A 10,575-nucleotide genomic window follows, 5' to 3' on the forward strand; every position below is an offset into this window, starting at 1 on the left:
TTCTTGTTACAGAAATTACATTCATTTACACAATGAGGAGGAAAGTAAAGACACGAAGTAAAACGGCTAAATACACTCGCTAATCTGTTGTTGTTTTTATCTGAACGTACAGATTATTTCTTTATTTCTACGCTACATTTATAATAGATGTTTTGTGTTTATTATATTGACTCGGACTCGTATTTTGTGACTTGTGAACATCTCTGGATTGTGCTAAACCTAAACATGTTAATCACTCTCGATATTTTGGGTTAGCGGTGTGTTCATTTAAATCGGTGTGAGTATGTAAATGAAACGTTTCATTACTGTTCCACAGTGGGTTTGTTTCCCCTGTTTACACTCTGCAGTTCATGTTTCAATCAATGAATCAACAAATCAATGCCTTTATTTCTCATATATACACCGATCAGCCATAACATTAAAACCACCTCCTTGTTTCTACACTCACTGTCCATTTTATCAGCTCCACTTACCATATAGAAGCACTTTGTAGTTCTACAATTACTGACTGTAGTCCATCTGTTTCTCTACATGCTTTGTTACCCCCTTTCATGCTGTTCTTCAATGGTCAGGACCCCCACAGGACCACCACAGAGCAGGTATTATTTAGGTGGTGGATGATTCTCAGCACTGCAGTGACACTGACATGGTGGTGGTGTGTTAGTGTGTGTTGTGCTGGTATGAGTGGATCAGACACAGTAGCGCTGCTGGAGTTTTTAAACACCGTGTCCACTCACTGTCCACTCTATTAGACACTCCTACCTAGTCGGTCCACCTTGTAGATGTAAAGTCAGAGACGATCGCTCATCTATTGCTGCTGTTTGAGTCGGTCATCTTCTAGACCTTCATCAGTGGTCACAGGACGCTGCCCACGGGGCGCTGTTGGCTGAATATTTATGGTTGGTGGACGATTCTCAGTCCAGCAGTGACAGTGAGGTGTTTAAAAACTCCAGCAGCGCTGCTGTGTCTGATCCACTCATACCAGCGCAACACACACTAACACACCAGCACCATGTCAGTGTCACTGCAGTGCTGAGAATCATCCACCACCTAAATAATACCTGCTCTGTGGTGGTCCTGTGGGGGTCCTGACCATTGAAGAACAGCATGAAAGGGGGTAACAAAGCATGCAGAGAAACAGATGGACTACAGTCAGTAATTGTAGAACTACAAAGTGCTTCTATATCAAGTCAAATCAACTTTATTTATATAGCGCTTTTTACAATGAACATTGTCTCAGTATATACAGTACAACTGATGTAAGTAAAGAAAACACAGCGCCTTTACACCAGTTAGCTGAATAAGGTAAATATGGTTACGCAGGAATAGAAATGCCACCCCGTCCCTCCCAAAAACACAAAAAACTGTTGCCACAAGTTTGGAACCATGTCACTTATTAGCAAAGGGCGTGGCTGAAACACTTGATAATAAGAACGGGTGTCCACATATTTTTGGCCATAAAGCTGGAAAGGAACCAAGTACTTAACAAAGTGCTGGATGTAATCAGTATTAATAGTAATAAGGAGCTGGACTAGCAATCAGAAGGTTCCCGGTTTAAGCCGTAATGCAGGAACGCCCCCGTTGGGCCCCTGAGCGAGGCCCTTAACCCTGAATTTATCTGATCGTGTTCAGTTGTGAATGTAAATATGATCATTACAGATCTGATCGTGTTTATCTGATCTCAGTAGATGGAAACTCTCAGAAAAACAGCCGACGCTCCAAACCAACATGCGGTTTTGGTTTTTTTTCCAGTACTGATGGAACAGAACTAATAAACCTCTGATCGCTCCCCCCCCCACCAAATATCTCACTCCTCCCCCCCTCACCGCTGTGACTCTATCAAGATTTCCTGGTTCCTCTAGTTCATTTTCCACAAACAGATTTGACCCCAGAGTCAACCCTTAAGCAAAACCTGCTGGCCGGAGGAGTCATAACGCTCTCGGTGTAATAGGGTGGTTACTTCCATCACCCCAAAAAACATCAGACCCCAAAGAACATCAGACTCCAAAAAGGAGATCAGACCCCCAAAAAGGAGAACATCAGATCTCAAAAAAGGAGGAAATTCAAACCCCAAAAAGGAGGAACATCAGACCCCAAAAAGGAGGAACATCAGACCCTAAAAAGGAGGAACATCAGACCCCAAAAAGGAGAACATCAGACCCCAAAAAGGAGGAACATCAGACCCCAAAAAGGAGGAACATCAGACCCCAAAAAAGAGGAACATCAGACCCCAAAAAGGAGAACATCAGACCCCAAAAAGGAGAACATCAGACCCCAAAAAGGAGGAACATCAGACCCCAAAAAGGAGGAACATCAGACCCCAAAAAAGAGGAACATCAGACCCCAAAAAGGAGAACATCAGACCCCAAAAAAGAGGAACATCAGACCCCAAAAAGGAGAACATCAGACCCCAAAAAGGAGGAACATCAGACCCCAAAAAGGAGGAACATCAGACCCTAAAAAGGAGAACATCAGACCCCAAAAAGGAGGAACATCAGACCTGAGGTGGGATTGGGTTTGAGCCGTGCCGGGTTGGTCGGACTGGTACCCGGGTCTGTAAATCCATGCTGTTATTAACAGATTATTAATGTACGGTGTCGTTATACCCGAATGTTTTATTTGACCTTGATAAGTTTTGGGGTTCAGAAGGGAACCGTTTCTGAATCAGGCGGCGGCGGCGGGACTGAAGAACGTCGGCGGTATTTACGGCGCAGCGTCAGTTTCCACCGTCGATTTGCTCTATAAATAAAACTGCAGCTCTGAGGTCACAGCTGAGGTTGTTTTGTGTTCGGCAGCTTTCGCTCCTGTAAACGCCGGAACCTTTAATACGCTGGAGAGCAGGGGTGGGCGGGGGAGGGGGGGGGACTAATATAAATGACATAAATATAAATGATCAATTAAAGAATGAAATGTCTGTGTGTATAGACGATAGACTCGACTTTAACAGGCCGGTCGTGTTTGGAGTGGAATCAACTGAAATGCAGAGTACTGAAGAAACGAGGTGAAATAAAAGCAGCTCTAAAGTAGGGCTGGGCGATATGACTAAAAACGAATATCTCGATATGCTTTTGAGAAGTGGCGATATACAATGCGATACGATATAATGTAAACTTAAAGTACGATGGCAGAGCACTGCCCGTATTTTAGCTTATATTGTTTATAAGATAAACACACAAAATACTGTAGTACTGATGCATTCTGACAGTGTATTATTACAACGCTGTATTTTTATTTATATTTACAATATTAAATATACAGAGGTGAAAAAAGTACTAAAATATTGTACTCAAGTAAAAGTACTATTACTTTAATGAATTTTACTTAAGTACGAGTAAAGTTACTAGTCTAAAAATCTACTCAAGTAAAAAGTAACTCGTTTAAAATGTACTGAGTAAACGTTACTTAGTTACTTTTTTAGAAGGAGGGCGTGTCTCGTCTGTGTAATGCAAACAGGACAATTTGATATAAATCTCACAATAGTTGTTTTTAATTAAAACACAATAGCAAAAAAACATGTTGATACAACATTTAAAACATTTAGGGGTGTGTAATGTGTAATTTTAGTCCCATAAAACTTTTTAAAACTGTATAACCACTAGTGATGTGTCGTAGAATGATTCGAATCTATTGAACGGCCCTTTAAAATGAAATAAAGGAACCGAGTCGCGCTTCTGGGAGTCGTTTTATAAATATACTGCTCTTTAAAAGGAACCGAGACAAAAGATCCGACTCCCCGTCGCAGAATTCACTGCAGCAGTTTCCCAGACGCGATTTCTTTAGCGTTTATTATTTTACTCAGTAACGGATCTTATTTAAAATGTAGCGAATTACAATTCCTAATACAAAACTTACTCAAGTAAAAGTAAAATTACAGGCTGTTAGTTCCCGTGTCCCCTTTTAGCGGCCGTGTCCCCTTTTAGTTCCTGTGTCCCCTTTAAGCTGCCGTGTCCCCTTTTAGTTCCTGTGTCCCCTTTAAGCTGCCGTGTCCCCTTTTAGTTCCTGTGTCCCCTTTTAGCTGCCGTGTCCCCTTTTGGTTCCCGTGTCCCCTTTTAGTTCCCGTGTCCCCTTTAAGCTGCCATGTCCCTTTTTAGCTGGTGAGGGGCCACAACTTTTTCTTTACATTAAAGTTTGACAAATATGCAAATAGTGCTTCACATACTAGCAAAAAAAACCCACCAAGAGTTTGGAGTTGCTGGAGAAAATAAAACACCCACACGTCCAAGTGAGCAGAAAAGCGTCTCAAACCCACAGAACTCCTCAAAGCCATGAAAGCTGCTGCGACACGCTGATGCCGATGGTAGAACCAGAGTTTGGCAGGAACCGGATGAATCCATGGGTGGCAGTTTTGGCTGCTGGTGGTTTTAGGGCAGTTGAGCGTGGATTAAATGCCTCAGAATACCAGATTGTTGTTTCGGCCTTCCTGTGTGTCCCACTATTTGCCATTTCAATTGTTTAATAGTGAATGGCTACGTCCGGCATCATAATGCACTGGTGTCACCAATATAACAGAGTAATAGCTGGTGTGGAATCCCTTTTACACTGAATCGTGCCTGTTCTGGGTGCAAATGTGGGGCTGGGGATTGAGGGGTTTCCTGCCCAGTATAAGTATGATGTTCCTGATAAAGTTCATTTCATTTTCATCTACCGCTGTATCCCCCCATTCCATCACAGGGCTTTGGACCACCACAGAGCAGGTATTATTTAAGTGGTGGATGATTCTCAGCACTGCAGTGACACTGACATGGTGCTGGTGTGTTAGTGTGTGTTGTGCTGGTATGAGTGGATCAGACACAGCAGCGCTGCTGGAGTTTTTAAACACCTCACTGTCACTGCTGGACTGAGAATCGTCCACCAACCATAAATATCCAGCCAACAGCGCCCCGTGGGCAGCGTCCTGTGACCACTGATGAAGGTCTAGAAGATGAGCGACTCAAACAGCAGCAATAGATGAGCGATCGTCTCTGACTTTACATCTACGAGGTGGACCGACTAGGTAGGAGTGTCTAATAGAGTGGACAGTGAGTGGACACGGTGTTTAAAAACTCCAGCAGCGCTGCTGTACCAGCACAACACACACTAACACACCACCACCATGTCAGTGTCACTGCAGTGCTGAGAATCATCCACCACCTAAATAATACCTGCTCTGTGGGGGTCCTGTGGGGGTCCTGACCATTGAAGAAAAGGGTGAAAGGAGCTAACAAAGTATGTTGAGAAACAGATGGACTACAGTCAGTAATTGTAGAACTACAAAGTGCTTCTATATGGTAAGTGGAGCTGATAAAATGGACAGTGAGTGTAGAAACAAGGAGGTGGTTTTAATGTTATGGCTGATACTCGACACAGTGTTACCTCTTCATGTTAAAATGAGGGATGTTCATGATCTGGTAAAGTTATACTTTCCTATCGGTTTCACAAATAAAAATCCTCGATCTCCTGCACATCAGCACCAGCGTGTTATTAGTGTAAGGACGCTGAAACGTCTTTGTAATAAACTGGGTTTATTTAGAAGAACGTGCACCACCGGTGCGCTCAGCGTCTGTGTCGTCGCCGGTACTTCAGCCGAGGCCCCAACGCCTTAAAGCATATGGACTCGTACGATAAACTAAAGCTGTACAGCATCGATATAAATGGTTGTATTTACGGGTTTAGTCGTCATGTCATGTGGATGGAAGCGAATAATACAATCAACCACCCAAAAATCATTAACACACAATGTGTAAATGTTCCAGCCAGCTTCCGGTGTAGTGATGAAGCGTCGCTCCCTACACCCTACACGGTTTGACGTTCACTTCATTTGAACATTCTCGTTACCTTTGGATCAGAATCTCACTTAAAATGGTGGAATACCCTACGTAGTGCACTTCACAGGAACAGCCGGGGTGAATGGAACGCTCCTACAGAATCGGTGCTAATGGTTGAAAGACGCTTTCTGAACCAATAAGAGCTTCTGATTGTAATTGTTAGTAAGAAATGCTGTTATTTGCATTTATTCAGTTTGCGTCACACAGATGACGTGGTAATGAAACGCTCGATCGGCTTTCTAACGACTTCCTGTTTTACTTCACGACTGGGAAAAGTTTGGAGGTTTTTAATTATAAGCACATTTACAAAATAACGGATTCTGTTCCTAATGGGACGCACGCTTATAAATGTAATAGCATCTGGAAGAACAGAAGCTAAGGTAAGCAGCGGTTATGATGGTTTTGCTGTGTTTGGGATTTTGGCCGCTGTGCCGTGATTTATCGAGCGCTTTTGTTCTGTAATGAAAACAAAACGTATCAGTTGAAGCTTTTAACTGGAACCTTCTTGTTACAGAAATTACATTCATTTACACGATGAGGAGGAAAGTAAAGACACGAAGTAAAACGGCTAAATACACTCGCTAATCTGTTGTTGTTTTTATCTGAACTTACAGATTATTTCTTTATTTCTACTCTACATTTATAATATATGTTTTGTGTTTATTATATTGACTTGTGACTTGACTCGGACTCGTATTTTGTGACTTGTGAACATCTCTGCTGGATAACCACAGAGCTTCTCTGAACTGACAAGCCTACGACGGCTGAACACTCTCTGTCCATTATATTACGACTTTATTCTCGAAATTGAAACTTAAAATGATTTGTTTACAGTGGCGCTTATTCGCCGTTGTACTGTAGAATTTTCTTGTCTTTGTTTCGGATGATAAAATGAAAAATCCTCACCTGTGTTAAATATATTAAATATAGTTCTATCGGTGCTTGTGCCTTTATTTCTATTTAAGGAATTTATTTAGACTTTACATGTTATAATTCTATAATTCACACTTTATTTAAAGGTTTTTAGAAATTTCTCACAGTTTTTTATGGCTTCTTTACATTCAGCCCTGCGCCTCTAATCTGACAAAAGTATTGGGACGCCCCTTCCGATTTCTGAATTCACTTGTTTCGGCCACGGCAATCACTAACAGCTGGAATACATTTGTTATATAAGGGAAATTCTACACTATAATATATGATATATATGATACACTATGATATATATATACTGTATATATATATATACTGTATATTGTAGACTAAATACTACACTACTAAACTATGCTGAAACAGTTTATCTACCAGGTTGGCACTTTTGGGCCCTTGAGCGAGGCCCTGAACCCTCAGTTGCTTGCAATGTATGAATTGCTAACAAATACGGTTGCAGCTGTACGTCACTATGAATGTAAATGGCACAAATTCCCACAGATGTACTTCTTGACATAAGTATTGTGAGAAGCTTGAGTCTGGTATAATACTGTCTTCGGAACGAGCTCAAGCTCGGGCGTCCGAATACTTTTGTCTGTTCGGCGTTCCACCTTTGTGCCAACACTTTAGGGAAGGTCCTGTACTGTTCTAGCATGAGCGAGCTCTATAAAGACGTGAAGAGAAGCCCTGGGCTCTGCACCACTCAGCCCAACGGCTCTGGGATAAACCGGAACGTCGACTGATCGATCAGCGCCCAGCCGTACAAATGCTGTCAGGTTTTGTACTGCTAAATGGGCACAAATTCCCACACATGGACACACTTCACTGTGAGAAGCTATTCAGCCCCTACATCACAGTAGATCCGATGGGTTCTACCATCTGAGGGAATCCCCCCCTCCCAAAGTTTAAGTTGGTTTGGCCCACGAAGCGTCTTTTCTGGAGCACCGGTAAAGGTAAATAGCGCAAACCATCAGTCAGACTCGGTGGTGATGGAGGGCAGGAAGAGGCCAGGTGAAGCCGAAAAAACCAGTTTAAAAAAGGGGGTTGGAAGAACATGCTGCCAAATGTGCCAAATGAACAGACTTGTTTTCCAGAGGACAGACCCCAGTTGCAGCCGGTAAAGAGAGAGATGGACATTTGCAATGTCAACTTAGTGTAGTTTATTTTGTAGAACCCAATACACACCATTAATCACAAATATCCAGTTTCAAGCTGAAAATAATAAACATAATTTGAAGTGTAATATATTAAATAGCCTAACTCATTAATGGAATGATTTTGTTCCGACGCTACTGTACTGATGATCCATGACTACTGAAGGGACAGGTAGAGGATAGTCTAACAGAGTTATTTAAACTAAGATAGTTATTTGTAATGTAAAATATAATGTGGAGCATATACATGATATATGTTAAATTGTTCAGACAGATGTCAGCACGATAGCCTAATTTATTTTAACAAATGGAGACAATTAGCCTAAATCACTATCAATTTTACACCATGTTATGTTCATGTTCATGTTATGTTATTCAGCAAAAGAGGCTAACCTATAATGAAATGTTTTTTTAGCCTCAGAGCAGCAGATAAGCCATGTCTCATGTCTATAAACAATGACACCGTTATTAATAAAGTTACAGAATCCAGTGCACTGCTTAGGAGGCTTTTGATGCTGTAGGTAGCCACTAAATATACGAGTAGTGAAGCTACTTAAGAGTTTAGTGTAAACCTAACAATAGAGCACCTCTCTGCTGGGAAGACATGCAATATTAATTTCAAATTATTTTTATTTCAAATTTTGCTCCGGTACAAATGTAAATACGCTTTCATCTTTATCAAATTGTTTTTACCTTTTAAATCTTTATCTGATTTAAATTTGAATTGAACATGTTTAAGTGAAGTGTTTTCTGTTATATACCCAATAAAAAGGCATTGTAAGAGCTAGCTGCTGTTTCATTTATTAAAATTTCTCCTCCATGGAAAAAGTGGGCCGGGTTTAGGCATACAACTCCCGGGCTGAAAAAGGGGCCCACTCCGGCCCTGTCTACATTAATAACTCATCAGTAACTGGATGAGCCAAAATGTCCTACAGTTAAACAAGGACAAAACATCAAAGAGAAGAGGATTAGTATCAGTGAACACCTCGGTTCCTCGTCTCTAAAAACCAAAGACCAAATCCGAAATCTTGCCGTTCTAATAGACTCAGATCTGACCTTCACCAGCCATATCAGAACCATCACCAGAACATCCTTCTATCATCTTAAAAATATATCCAGAATCAAGGTTCTGGTGTCCCAACAACATCTAGAGAAGCTCACCCATGCTTCTATCTCCAGTAGGGTGGACTATTGTAATGTACAGCTCATTCAGAAGACGAAGAGAACAGAGCACATCACTCCATTGATCAGCCATAATATTAAAACCACCTCCTTGTTTCTACACTTACTGTCCATTTTATCAGCTCCACTTCAGTAGATCTCTTAGAGTCCAAACTAAACATGGTGAAGCAGCATTGTTACGCTGCATAGAACCTGAACAGACTGACAGGAGAGATGAGATTAGATGTTCCTCAAATGTAGAAATGTTTAAATCCAGGTTAAAAACGTTTCTCTTTTCTTGTGCCTGTGATTGAGCTCTGAATTTTACACTCTATTATTACTGCACTTTAGCAGAGGTGGTAAGTAACTAAGTAGAATTACTTCATTACTGTTCTTAAATAGTTATTTAGGTATCTGTACTTTACTTGAGTATTTCTGTCACTTAATATTTTGTACTTTTACTCACTACGTTTTCAAAACAGGCTCGTTACTTTAGTTTTAACTAAATAAATGTATTTATTGGTTTATTTGATCTCTTTGTCTATTTATTTACGTATTTTTTAATCAGGCAGTTCTATTCAGGCACCTAATGAAGCACAAATCGGAATCCTGTGGATGTGAAGCGGGAGAATGCCTGTCCAGGGAGCGTGGCATTATCAGATTTTTTACTTCTAAAACTAAAGCAATTGACTTTTTACATTCACACACAGGAGACAGATTTGATTAATCTTGCTGACCACACACACACACAAACACATTTAATGTTCTCCAGTTCAGTCTGAAAAAAACCTTTAAACAGGGCTAATGGTGAAGATAAACCAGTGACTGCTGTTATAGCCTGTGGAGCTAAAAGTTTTCTTTCAGTCAGAGCAGATTAACCTGAACTAACCAACTTAGTAACTGATGAACTTTTGCCTCTGCTCGGCTCTGTGAAGTAACGTTTCCTGCTCTCATCTTCATCAAAAGCAAGAACCGCTTACGATTTATGAAAGTGAACCACGAATTTATCTTTAATTGTATTTATTTATTTATTTTAAGAGCACATTTGGTTTCACAGAACTTTAAGAAGCAGCTACTTCTAAAACTAAATAAGACATTCTGGGTCTCTTCGTAGATGTTGTTTGACTGAGTGAAATTAAGTGTAAAACTCGAGCTGCTTGTGTGTGATGGTGCTTCTGTACCTCCAACTTAAAAAAGATCCTGTTCACAAAACTGAATTTAAAATGATTTTTTTACTTGAAGTAAATTTACTGTGATGTACTTTTATACTTCTAGTTGAGAAAATAATTTCATGCATACTTTAACTTTTACTTGAGTAATTATTCTACCAGATTACTAGTACTTTTACTTCAGTAAGGAACTCGTGTATTTTGCCACCTCTGCTCTTTAGCCTCGATGTTTTAAAATCTTTATTTTAAAACCTGTATTTATGTTTCATGTACTCATATTGCACTTACCTTTTATAAGCTATTTTACTACTGTATATTTTCTTTTAGTTTTTCATGTTCTTAATTTTTTTAAGCACTTTA

Source organism: Trichomycterus rosablanca, chromosome 7 (genome assembly GCF_030014385.1).
Source record: "Trichomycterus rosablanca isolate fTriRos1 chromosome 7, fTriRos1.hap1, whole genome shotgun sequence".
NCBI lineage: Eukaryota > Metazoa > Chordata > Actinopteri > Siluriformes > Trichomycteridae > Trichomycterus > Trichomycterus rosablanca.